Source organism: Eumetopias jubatus, unplaced genomic scaffold (genome assembly GCF_037043125.1).
Source record: "Eumetopias jubatus isolate StellerSeaLion01/CBP00866 unplaced genomic scaffold, mEumJub1_p1.0 scaffold_4, whole genome shotgun sequence".
Lineage (NCBI taxonomy): Eukaryota > Metazoa > Chordata > Mammalia > Carnivora > Otariidae > Eumetopias > Eumetopias jubatus.
In genome coordinates, this window is record NW_028274810.1 from 167,077,009 (window position 1) to 167,089,871 (window position 12,863).

General features: G+C 39.9%; 1 pseudogene; it reads left to right on the forward strand.

Moving 5' to 3' along the window:
* Positions 1-2,762: 2,762 nt before the first annotated feature.
* On the forward strand, positions 2,763-3,201 carry LOC114213777 (small nuclear ribonucleoprotein E pseudogene; annotated as a pseudogene).
* The last annotated feature ends 9,662 nt before the right edge of the window (positions 3,202-12,863 follow it).

Below are 12,863 nucleotides of genomic sequence, written 5' to 3' on the forward strand. Positions count from 1 at the left end.
CATAGCCTTTCTCTTGAGTTGGATAGACTGGACCTCCTTCCATAGCAGCTAGGCTCCAAGACCGAGAACAGACATACTCAGGCCTCTGATGGCCCAGGCCCAGAGCTGTACAGAATCACTTCTTCTGTGCCCTTTCAGTCAAAGCAAGCCAGACTTCATACTTCCATATTCAGTCAAGCACTCTGGTACATAGTTCACAAAGATGGCCTTCAACAGTCCCTTTCATCCCTGTACAAATCATGTTCCTCTTCCTATCAAGAGGTGAAGTCTACTCACCCACCATCCCAAATCCCAGATTCAATGGTGGGTGACTTATGAGAAGCTAGGGTCAAAGGGTTAGTCTAGGCTGGTGGCTACCTAAACAGGTACTAGCCAAATTAACTCAACAGTAAGAAAAGGCAACTATGCATGAAGGAAATACCAAGATTTCTATCAAGTAGTGAATCAAGTAGAAGGAGACAACATAGGACAACGATGGAGAAAGTAGATGGGATATGTTCTGGACATGGAGTTACCATGTTAGCTGGCTGTAAGGTAGTCAAACAGGAAACCTTGCAACCTCTGCAGCTGGAGGGACTGTTTAACTGTTCCACAGGAAGCACCAGGGGGTACATGTGTCTTCCCCAAAGCATTTTGTCCAGATCAGACTAATGTAGAATTTATCCTCCCACCAAACGGATGAGATCATAAAATATCTCTTCCATCACCACAGCTTGGGCAGAACCCAGAAGCAGATGGCCAGACAATATGGAGGCTCTAATTAGGGAGAGAAAGCTGCAGGGCCACCAAAATAGAAGGAGACATCTTCTGTTGGGGTAGTAACTAGGCAGTTGTAGGCATTTGGCAGAGTGTTTTAGAAGAAAATAAAGGCTTATTTTGTCTGAGTGTGCTATACAAGGTCCAGGTGAAATTTTATTGCTCCAAGTGCCTTTTTTTAAGCCATCCATTCCACATAGAAGTATTTTTGGTTTGATTTTTAAAGATTTGAACAACTTCTGATATTCCTGACCTTGGTAGAACTGAAGGTGATAAATGTTTTCAACTTTATGCATTTAATATTCTGTGTCCATGCAGACTCTTTCTCCAATCCCAAGGGCAAGTATTTTCATGACAACAGCAATAACAATAATAATAAACAAATCATATTTAAGAGAAATGTTTGCCTTTTTCAATGTACATTCACATTTTTTATTTATTTATTTATTTATTTATTTTAAAATGTTTTGCTTATGTATTTTTAAATGTTTTATTTATTTATTCATGAGAGTCAGAGAGAGAGAGAGAGAGAGAGGAGAGAGAGGCAGAAGCAGAGGGAGAGAGAGAAGCAGGCTCCCCGCCTAGCAGGGAGCCCGATGAGGGACTCGATCCCAGGACCCTGGGATCATGACCTGAGCCGAAGGCAGACGCTTAACCATCTGAGCCACCCAGGCGCCCTTGTTATTTATTTTTTATCTCATTTTGTCTTACCGGTTCGTCTGGGTTTTCCCATGATTCATGGAACTCTGGAATATCAGAAGCTATGAAACAAAATGGTGCTACACACGTCAATTTCCTTTTAATCATTTGAGCATTTTATTATTTCCTGCCCTAGTTTACAAGTTCCCTATTTTTAGTGAAAAGCAAAAAGCATATTTGGAAGCCAAAATTTAATTAGAACCCGTAAATGCTAGTTTTGTACTTCCTCTAATAAGAAACATTACTTGTTACTGTCTGTGTCCCCATTAACACACAAGATGAAAAGTAGTGGTGATATCTGTTTAATTAGATTGTTAAGGTTTGTTCACAGCTAATGAGTACAGTGCTCATCAGTAGGTTGACTTAGAGAGGGAGAGAGCACGGCTGTAAAGCCCCCCCACCCCCACCCCCACCCCCATCCCCACCCCTGGCAGTCCCCAGATGAAGGACGTTTCAAGGCTCGTGAGATAGGCCCAGAGCAGATCCAGATTTGGTGCGGCCTGACAATGTTGCTCCCTCAGGGACTTGGAAGGGGCCCTTGTGGGCGAGCTGCTCTGAAGTTAACTAAAGCTGCACCAGCGTCACAGAAAGTGGGGCTAGAAGAGCCGCAAGGGCTGGGCCCTGCGGAGCAGAGAGAAGTGAGTGGGAAGGAGGGCTGTGGAGAGCAAGGGGTAGGAAGCACTCTTACAGGAAGTTTGCTGTAAAACAAAGATGAACTAATACTTGGTTTTTAATGTTCTCCTGTTCAGTCATAGCACATGTGGGACATCTAGAAAATAGTTACGGCAAGTGCATGCCACATTTCTCCCCTGGACACAAAACTTGGACAAAGTGAAGAATGGCCTTCTGATTCGTTCTGATGCCTGCATTTTTTTTTTTTTTGCAGGTAATTTTGTTCTTTTTGAAAAAGGACTCTAAATCGTAGTGCAACATTATAAACTGAAATTTGACTCTATCCTGGACATTTTTTCTCTCAAACTGAAAGGGAAAGAGATGACAAACTCTAGAGGATACAAAGTAACAAAGACAAAGCACTCAGCCTGGTTGTCTTTTTCTCAACGGGAACCAGCAGGGAAATTTCAGAACTCTCTTCCCAGCAAAGGGCTTCTTGGGGAAGAGTGTGTTGGTTATTCAGGAAAGATGCCTCAGGACGCCGTGCTGCACGCGTTTATATGATAGTAACTAGAGGCCACAATAAGAATAGGCAAAGGAAAAAAAAAAAGAATAGGCAAAGGAGAGCCGCCCCAGGTCGCCTCGCGGGCGCCATACACTTCCGCTTCCGGTTCTTTATCCCGGAAGTTGCTTTCTGAGGTAGCGCACGGTCTTTGTTGGCTTCCACCATGGCGTACCGTGGCCAGGGCCAAAAAGTGCAGAAGGTGATCAATCTCATCTTCAGATACTTGCAAAATAGATCTCGAATTCAGGTGTGGCTTTATGAGCAAGTGAACATGCGAATAGAGAGCTGTATCATTGGTTTTGATGAGTACATGAACCTCATATCAGATGATGCCGAAGAGATTCATTCTAAAACAAAGTCAAGAAAACAACTGGGTCGGATCATGCTAAAAGGAGATAATATTACCCTGCTCCAGAGTGTCTCCAACTAGAAATGATCAGTGAAGTGAGAAATTCTTGAGAAGACCATGTAGTTTGTTTTTTTAGATGTCCTTTGTTGTGAGTGTAGTTCTAAAACATTTGTTCCTATTGTTTTGATTACCTTTATGTTATTACCAGAGGACAATAAATGCTGTGGGGTTGCTTTTATTAAAAAAAAAAAATAATAATAATAGGCAAAGGAAAATATTTGTAAGCTCCCACTTGTTCTCCAGGCCTTAGCCCAAATGTCACTTCCTCTAAAGACCTTCCTGACCTTGCCAGGGACTGCTGAGTGCTTATCCTTTGGCTTCCTTGGGGCCTTGTTCATATTTCTTTTAGGCTATTTAACACACTACACAAATTATTCCTCCATACCGCACACCGACGTCTTTTAGCCTTTAAGTCATGAAAGATGAGGACTACACTTTAACCATACCCCCGGCCCCCTTAAACATTCCCAGGCCCTCACTTGATAATTGGCTTATGGTAAACCTTGATTGAGTTTATGGAGTCATTCTGGTTTACATAAAATAAAGTGCACTCACTTGAAGGTACAGTTCCATGGATTTTTGACAAATGTTTATTCCTGTGTAACCAATAACCCTGAATCACTTTATATTTCAGCACTCTAAATATTGCACTTCACTTTCTGCTTGCATGCATGGTTGGTGATGAGAAGTCCACTGTAATTGCTATCCTTATTCTTCTCTAGGTAAAGTTTTCTTTTTCTCTGGCTTCTTTCCAGATTTTTCTCTTTGTCTTTGGATTTTGTAAGTTGAATATGATATGCCTAGGGGTGCCTGGGTGGCACAGTTGGTTAAGGGGCCAACTCTTGATTTGGGCTCAGGTCATGATCTCAGGGTTGTAGGATCAAGCCCTGCTTGGCATTCTCTCTTTCCCTCTTCCTCTCCCCACCCCAACTCCGCTCATGCTTTCTCTATCTCTAAAAAAAAAAAAAAAAGGATATGATATGACTAGATGTAGATCTTTTGGTATTTATTGCTTGATGTTTGCTGTGATTTGGTGTCTGCCATTACTTTTGGAAAATTCTCAGCCATCAGCGACTTCAGTTATTTCATCTGCTTTGCTTGCTCTTCTCCTTCTGGTATTCTAAGTATGTTCACACCACACTTTTTCAAATTGTCCCACAATACTTGAATGCTCAGTTCATTTGTTTTGTTTCATTTTCATTCTTTTATCTCTTCACCTTTCAGTTTGAAAAATTTCTATTGACATCTTCAGGCTCACTTCTTTCTTCAGTTATGTCCATTCTACCAATGAGCCCATCAAAGAAAGATACTCTCATTTCTATTAATGTTTTCTCTTTCTTGAATTTCTTTTGGCTTCTCTATTAGACTTCTCATCTTTCTGCTTACATTATCCATGTGTTCTTGCATATTATTTACTTCTTCCAGTAGAGTCCTTAACAAATAAATTATAGTTATTTTAAATTTCTTGTCAGATAACTCCAAAATCTGTGTCCTAGCTGGCTCTGGCTCTGATGATGCTTTGTCTCTCCAAACTATATTTTGTCTTGCCTTTTATCCTATTTTGTAATTTTTTTTTATTTGGTTGAAAATCAGGCATGTTGTATAGGAAAGTAATAGGAAATGGGGTAAAGGCCTTTAGTATGGGGTTTTGTGTTAATTTGGCTAGGAGTTGAGCTGTATTTAATGTTTGCTGTAGACACAGATGCCAAATTAACCTAGTGTCCTTGTTTTTGCCTCCCGTGTTGTTGGTCAGCTTCCCTCAAGACTCCTCCTTAAACTGAGTCTGAGCTTTGCAGCTCCTTCAAGCTGTAATCACTGTTACTATCCTGGAGCCTTGCTGAAGTGGTCGTGGTGTCAGGGAGGAAAACATTCTATAATCATGTGATTAAATCTCAGTCTTCTAGGGGGCCTGTGTCCCTAGGTTGTCACCTTCACGAATGTTTCTGAGGTCTTTTTTTCCCATCCTTAGGTGATACAGGAAGGCTGGATGGAGTGGACTTTCTAGATGCCCTTTCTGTTGGGCAAGTAGGCTCTGGTGGGTCTTTCCTCCTGGGGAGTGAGCCTTTATTAGAGGGCGTGTTCTGGGGCTCTGAGTGTGTTTCAAAAGAGCTACCACCCTCCTGTCCCTCCTAGAGCCACAAAGGGAACACATGGTAGAGTTCCTGAAGGTAAAGCCCATGAAAGTGTGAGGGTCGCCCTATCACTGCAGTTGCGAGGAGTTTCTCACTCTCACAGACATCCACACTTGGTCTCCAGCTATTCATCACTATTACCATTAAAGTGTTCTTAAAAGTTTAGAACTCTAGGGGGTTCTCCTCCCACCTCCATCCCCTTGTAAGCAGATCTGGCTGTGATTCTCTGTAGTCACCTCTGTCTCCAGATTTCTGGATAGTGGTTTGCCCTGTGACTTCAATTCCCAGATGGGCCCAAGAAAATTCCTTGATTTCCTGTTTGTTTGGCTTCTTTTTTGTTGTAAAGATGAGAGCAATAACTTCCCAGCTCTTTACATGTTGGAATTAAAACTGGAAGTTCCAGTTGACTTTTGTAGCTATTATTATCTTGAATTTATAGATGAGGGAACTGGAACTATGGTATTGAGTGACTTACCCCCCAAAAAACTCAACTTACAAATGGCAGTGATGACTTCAGACTTCAAAGTTAGAGTTCTTTCTTCTATATCTTATTACCACATCAAATACAGCTTTTGTCTTCTCCAGAGTTTATAGCATAGCTGGGAAGTAGATGGGGCTGATTTAGAAAACAAGTCTACATGTTTAATAGAAGGCTGCAGTTCCTTCTGGTTGGAGGGAAACTAAGAAAGTCCTAATTAGTAGACAATTTCAGATAACTAAAACTTAGTTTTTTAGTTTAGTTTTTAGTCATCCTGGTGGCTATCCTCTTATTAAGTACCTTAATGCACCACCTAAATTATCTAAGGCTGACTATTTTAAACTTCAAAATTCTACTCATTAGCAGTTCCTAGAATAAACTTAGGGGGTCTCTAATTTTTTTAAGAATACAAAATAGAATAAAATAGTATAAAAAATCAGTCTCAGCTTATAATTTTAAAATATTGTTTCATCAAACTTTTGCTTATGAATCTTGATGTATTTTTATGTATGTATGTGCTGGGTCACGATGTAAAATATTTCTTGCTGTGAGTTATGGTAAAATAAAGTTTTACAGTACTAGGTCTCAGGAAATAAAGGGAGTGGGGAATAAATCCCTATTTTTAAAAGAGTACATACACTACATATACTAGTTACTTAGCCTTTCCCTTCTCACTGAATTCATATAAAAATGAAGAAAATCATTTACATACCAGATAAAACCTGAAGATATTTGGAAATGCCCAGAGAGTTACCTGAAATTTTCACTTTTCATGAGGTGTTTCATGATAAGATTTTGTTTGATGCCCCTTTGAGTATTTAATATTTGGGGGATAAAAATCCCTGGGTCGAATCCAAATGTTTCAAGATGATACAAAGTAGTTTGGAGAAACCTGCATATTTCGGTGAACTCTAATGATAAATCAGATTTTACTTAAAGCCAAAATGTTATATTAATGAATGCCATAGTGCTCCTATTGTAAATTTAGACCCAGATGAACTTAAAATGATAAAAAGTTTCATTGTTAGTAATTAGTCAATCTCTTCTCTTTACTAATGTTTAATTTTTGTAAGATCTTGATAAACCTCACAAGGTAAGCATCTAACAGATTGTTCCTTTTTGAAATAGTCCTTAATGTACATTGTCCCATTGGAAATAGCATCTATATTTTCATTCAGATAATTCCTGTTTTTCAGATTCCCTGAAGACACCAGGATTTACAAGTTGAACTGTTGACCTTAATGTGGGTCATATATACTTTTGTGATGTGGCGGGATTTTCATTGTACAGCTGGATCTAACAGGTCTGAAGCTATAGTGGTATGGGTACACCAAATCAGTGTTTTGGTAGCTTGGAGAAGTACATGGATATAGTAGACTTTGATAGTTCTTTTTCTACTTTTGAATATAACTTGGTCTAAGGAACCTTCATTTGAAACTTTTATTTAGCTAATTAAACTGTCAAATGCTTATTTGACCAACTCAAGGCAAAGGAAAATAATATCCTGAGTTTTTGGAAGGGTAGGGGAGGCCTTTGAAGGGTGAGGTATAATATTTAAATGAAAAACATCCAGCCTGTCCTTGGGACCTCACTATCTTTCTTCATTCGTGTTGACGTTGCTTGCTTAGTAACTACCAGCTCCTTTACTAACATAATAGTACCAGACATTTTCATGTATTAAACTCTTTAAGGCTCACACAGCCCTATGAGGCAGGGTCTGTTATTATTTTCATTTATAGATAAGGAAACAGATTATGCAAGTTGCCCAAAGCCACATATCTATAATAAATAGAGGTAGAACTTGGATAAGCATCTGGGTCCAGTGCCTTCCCTCTAAATGCATTCATAACACCATCTGTTACTTAGAGATGAGCTCTGAAGAGGCAGCCCAGATGAAAGACTTTTCTAGGGCACACAGAACTGATGGCAACAAGCAAATTTTTTGTTGAGTCATTGTGATTGTTCTTAGAAACCACAGATGTTCAGAAGGGGCTTTAGAGATCACCCAAGCCAACCCTTTCATTTTTACAGACAAAGTAACCAAGACCAGAAAACCAAACACCACAGAGTCAAAACATGGTAAGAACAAGTTTTCTTTTTGAAAATAATTCTAGAGTCTCTGAGAAAATGAGTTTTAATTTCTACTAAAGATTCAAAGCTAAACAAAAGAAGAAATTTCTTCATATTCAGAACTGTTAAGCATTGAATGGATAAGAGGAAATTATGGAATCTTTTCAATTTCTGTAATATTTGAAGAAGTGTTTGCCTAAAACAAGGGTGATGAACCTGGGATAAGTGGTTATCTGTTGTTTTCTCTGCTTCCACTGACTCTTTTCTTAGGAATAACATCCTGATTTTTCTCAGGGGAACATTCCCTCAGATGCCCTCTGTCCAGGCCTGTGCTCTGGTGAGGATAAGCCTCTCCATCCTGGCTGATCCAGGCTGGGCCAATCAGAACTGTGCATTCCCTTGGACACAGCGATGGGTTTGGGGCTGGGCACGGCATAGAGGCACCAAGACTCTAATCTGAGAATATTAAGGAGGTATGAGTTTTCATTCAGGTTTCTGAGAGAACATCCCGTTGGGGAGAGCCTGCTTGAGAATGGAGCCAACACAGGGGAAAGAAAGGGGGCATTATTTGAACCACTGGATGCAGCCCTCTCTAACCCAGAAATCCTTGCATTTTTGGATACTTGAGTCCATATGCTTGTAGTCATAATGAACATTTATTGAGTGCTTCCTAAGTATCAGGTAATGCTGCAAGAACCATATATGGGTTATCTCATTCATTTCTCAAGACAGCCTTATTAAACAGTTACTATTATTATTTCCATTTTATAGGTGAGAAAACTGTTTGGAAGGGTCAGACTAATAGCCTAAGGCACAAAGGTGGGCAGGAATTTGCACTCAGTCCATCTAACTCTTGGACTTGGATTTTTAACCATCTGCATTTTCATTTGATTCTAAAAGACAGTTTGGATGCAAAAAAGATTAGAAACCACTATCACCCCCCCCCTTTGTTAGAGACTAGATAATTGCTCCAGATCTTTTTTTACAATTATAACAATTCTATATTGTGTTGCTTTTATGTTTTGCAAAAATAGCAGCTGCTTTCATTTTAACTCTGCATGTTGGTTCAATCTGAACAGAGTGCTTTTAATCTTGTTGAAGTGATATTTTCCCTCACAAATTCAAATCAGCCTGATTTTTCTGTTGATGATTAAACTATTAATAATACTTTGGGTTTTGGAATTGCTTGGCCCGTTTTTAAACACTGCAACCTAAAAGGCAATGTAGACAATTCCTCAGAGCTAAAGGAATTGTTCCTCTATTACCAGACCCTTATTTCCTGGCTTGCTGCTTCCATCTTTAATGGTGGAGTGTTTCTTTTGATGGCGGCTCGTTTATAAAATAGTTACATTCATGAAAACTCCTAAATGGCCATCAGTGCTCACAAAGGGGAAATGGCTCTTTGGAGAATAATGGTTGATTACTTGTTCAGTGAGAGCAAAGCTTTCCATTTCCGCAAAGAAGAATTTTGGGGCTGTTTATGAAATTTCTTTCAATGCCTCAATATCTAAGAACTTCCCAGGGCTATTTCAAACAAGTTTAAACAGAAAGTCCAAGCCTCCAAAAGAATGTTTACAGGAGGTGTTTTAGGAGGCTTGTCTGGAAGCAGAGTGTTCTCAGCAGGCAAGTCAGTGGGGAGGAGGAAGCAGCTAGGATTTGGCTTGGCCAAGTCAGGGTCAGCAGCGCAGTGCACAGAATACATGACCTTACCTCCTCCTGCTTGTCTCCCCTTCTTACTTTGTGAAGATTTTTCCAGCCCCCAAATAGCAATAAGTCACAGAGTGGGCTATGATCAGGATTAACTAAAAGGAAGGGAAGGTGAGCCCAGACGCTGCACATGCACCTCCATTCCATGCATTTCTCCATTTAGATTACCCCTTACTCTTGTGCCTTCCAGCTGTGGTCTCTCCCACTTTACTGAAATGCTACAACTTTTCAGTTACAACTTTTTCTTTTTCAACTTGTGTTTTTTCAACTTTTTTTGTTTTAATTTGGAAAAAAAAGGTACAAGCATATGAAAAAATCCAAATAGTCCAAAAAATTTATAGCAAAACTGTCTTTCACAGAGGTGGCTATGGTTACCACTTTCTTTTTTCAGTTAAGGACTTGTCTTGGAGATTCTGCTCTTTCATGGAATTCCATTCTCTATATTAGGATTAGTAAAACTCCCTATTGATGGTGTAGGAGAAGAAAGACCTTCTCTGGTTAAAACACAAAACTCAACTGAGTAAATTTAAAGATCGAATTGGCTATATTCAAAGATTCAGCATACCATCTAGTGAAGCAGGAGAGCAAGGTTCTTGTCTCACAGAGTTGAAGAATGAATCTCACGGACAAAGGAGAGTGAGCAAAGCGATAGAATTTTATTAAGCAAGGATACAGAAAAAGCTCTCAGGAGTGAGAGGGTTCCCAATGGGTTTGCCAACGTAGGCCTCTACCAGGAGTCTTTTATTTAGAACTGACCAGGGAGATTGTGGCTTTAACATTCTTGTGACATCTTGGTTTGGGTGAGGACTGGTGATAACATCTTTAATGGTTTACTTCTTCTTTGGGGTGTGGTCACAATGTGACTGCTATAAAAAGACCCTTCCTCTGACGCCCAGGGCAAGTTGGTCTGGTTTGTTTCCTTATCTCTGGTTTCGTTATGCCTGAGCATTTCTGGGATTTTTGGTAAGCCTAGTCCCCTTACCTATGTCTCCCTACCTAGCCCCTCCTGGCCCTTAATCAGTGAGACTCTTCAGATGTATATCAGTGGGTCCTATACTTGGGGCATGATTGCCAACATTTATTTTGGGGGGGTAGAGATAGGAAGTTTCCAAAATAATTTTTGTATGTTAAGATAGACTTACAGGATCCTGGGGGCTTAGGCTAAGATTGCCTTTTGTCCTTTTCAAAGTGTCAACATCCAGGCAGTTGAGTCCCTAGAGGACTCTGCCTCTTTCAAGGACTTGTCAATGGGCTGTAAGTCATAAGGACTTTAATAATTTTTCTTCTGCCTTTGTTTCCCACATCACTAGCAAATAGAAAGGAGCTCCAAGGAGCTGTATTTTTAGAGGCAGTAAGGAGGTGGGATGAAGGAATCATAAACACAAGAAAGGATTGTTACAGGTAGGGTCACCTTCCTTTGTGGGAATGTGGGAAGTCTCATGACTGCTGACCAGGTAATTACAGATTGGCAGTTAAAGGTTGCATTCCTGGGAGTGCGTGATGATATGGGAAATGGTTGGGGTTCAGAGCCGATGGCCAAGAAAGAATTTTTGAGACATCTTTGGTGCAAAAAAGTGATTTTATTAAAGCATGGGGACAGGACCCGTGGGCAGAAAGAGCTGCCTTGGGATTGTGACCAGTGACTTATTATATACTTCCAAGTTGGGAGTGGGTTAAGGATAGCGTAAGTCTTTAAGGATTTTTGGAAACAAGGTTTCTAGGACCTTGAGGGGGCTAGGTAATTTTAGGAAAAAGGTCATTAATACTGTCTAATAAAACCCTAGTCATGAGACCCCTCAGATGTATATCAATGGGCCACATGCTTGGGGGATGATTGCCAACATATACCTTGGGGATAAAGAAAGTTTCCAAAGGAATTTTTTTATGTTAAAGTAGACTTGCAGGACCCTGGGGGGTCAGGCTAAGATTGCCTTTTGTCTTTAGTGAAGTATTAGCATCAAGGCAGCTGAGTTCCTAGAGGAATGTCACTGTGCCTCTTTCAAGGACTTGTCAATGAGCTGTAAGTAGTAAGGAAATTTAATTTTTCTCTTTTGCCTTTGTTTCCCACATCAGATGACACTGCCATTAAGTATTGACTTCCTGTTGTGGGGCCAAGTAACTCCATTTTGGGTCTGTTCCTTTTTTTAACACTCTCTACTCTCTGGTTCAAAAATAGCTGAGTTTATGAAATAAGCTGACACCAGGCGGATTGACAGGGGAAAAGCTATACAAATGTATTTTTAGTATTACATGCATACAGGGCATCACAGGAAAAAAGAGTGACTATGCTAAAAAAACCATCCATGAGATTTAAGAGCTTATATACCATCTTATTAGGGGAAGGGGAGTGGGATGTAAACCTTTTAGGAGAGAGTAAATGATTTTTAGGGAAGATGAATGAGCCCTGTTGGGAAGGAAGAATTTTCTCTGTCATTGAAGTTTCTTCTAGCTAGACTAAATCAAATTGACATGAAACAGATTAACAGGAGAAAATAAAATTTAATAGCACACATACAGGGAATTCACACAGACATGAAAATTTCAAAGACACCAATGCAACATGATGCTTATTTGAGCTGAAGAGAGAGGTAGGAGTCTGAGGATACAAAGAGGAGAAAGACCATTAATGGGAAGGTGAAAGGAGATGTTTGGGAAACAAAGTTTGCCCTGTTATGCAGATAAGGTAATAACTCTCTTCCTATACACACTGGCAGTTGAGGGGGAGGTAAGGAACTTTTCCCGAATCTGTTGGGTTTTGATTGCTTTTAATTCAAAATAACATTCATGTCCAAGTGGCCCATCTTAGGGCAGCCTGCCCTTGGCCTCTACAGTCCTTAGAAGAATAAGTGAGAGGTATGATGGTTTGTGACAACATTTGTCTGGGTGTGGTGTCCACTTCTAGTCTTCTCTCCTGGAATAAGAGTCAATACTCCCTGATTCATGACAGTTGGAGGATGTGTCTTTAGGGCAAAGAAGTGGAGTTCGGAGAAAGCTTGTCCCTGCATTTGCTTTTCTTCACATGCCTGCAGCTCAAAACAAATCAACACACTGAAGTCCCACATTGTTGGGCAGCATGTCTGAACTCCTACGGTGGATATTAGATTTTTTTCAGTGTTGCTCTTTTAGAGTAAGCTGTGGTGAACATCTTTTTGCTCATGTGGGAACATTTCTTTAAGATAAATCCTTAAAAGATGTATTGCCACGTCAAATCAAATTTTCATCTTTTAATAGATATTAAGTTTTCCTCCAAAGAACTTATGGTGACTTAAGACTCCCACAGTGTATAAGAATGCCAGTTTCCTCTCACACATGGCCAAATTATATTGTTATTTAGAACAAATCTTTGTTATTCTGATTGGGAAAAATGACATCTAATGGTGGTTTAATTTGCATTCCATTTGAATGAGGTTAAGTACTTCCTAGGCATTTAAAACT